The following is a 960-nucleotide window of genomic DNA, read 5'->3' as shown; positions in this document are numbered from 1 at the left end:
GCTGATCTTTTCATTTGACATCAAGAGGTTATCTTGTTCTAAACTAGGAGTGTTAAATGTTCAGAATTAAGGTGTGAGACTGCAAGCTCCCACTTAGAAAAATTCCAGCAAAATCAAGGTGATAAAATGAGATTTTAAGTGAAAATAAAAAGGAAATGCCAAGACAGATGTGGGTTTATTGTGTGAAAACTAAGATGACTTGATCCTTCTTATTTCAGTATCTTTGTGTGGAATATAGTTCCTGTCATGCAGTGAGCCAGCATTAATGTATTAGCATAGTCTCCACTGCCTTACTACTTAGCTATTTATAAAGAAAGCTCTACTGTAATTTTGAATATTAATGTTTCTTTTTTTGCCATTCCAGTTTCTAGGTGTCTTCTACAGCACTTGTTTTTATTATAGATGTTATGGAAGCAAACCCTAGATAATATTTAAATATGCATCACTTCTTTGAATGGTACAAATAAAACCATCTAGAGGATATCCAATATTGCCTAATCAATGTACATAAATCAAGATTCGTTCCAATGATGCACAATAAATCTTGATCAATTTATGATAATGTACAGGAGGAACAGGCAACAGTTTACTTTTATGAGGTATGATGTCATCATTTATACTACTGGCAGAGGTTCAACTAATTAATAGAGGCCCACATTAATTATGGGTTAAGTGCAAACGTTCAGTATTAATATAATAAAGTGCAATTCTTCACTGTCCAGAAAATATTGCTTAGTTTCCATGATTGTCTGCTTTACTTTAAAGCAGTAAGGACTGAGGGTTTACCAGAAAGTAAAGGAGCCTTTATCTGAGCCCACGCGTAATTCAAAACACAGTAGTTAAACAGTGAGCTAGCTGTTAATTTTTTGTATCAGTGTCACAAATTATTCATAATCTGATGCCTCCTTAGTGAATCTGGACATGAAACAAACATTTAATCATAGAATCATAGAATGGTTT

Source organism: Antrostomus carolinensis, unplaced genomic scaffold (assembly GCF_000700745.2).
Source record: "Antrostomus carolinensis isolate BGI_N321 unplaced genomic scaffold, ASM70074v2 scaffold55417, whole genome shotgun sequence".
NCBI lineage: Eukaryota > Metazoa > Chordata > Aves > Caprimulgiformes > Caprimulgidae > Antrostomus > Antrostomus carolinensis.
Note: the sequence above shows the minus strand (reverse complement) of the source record.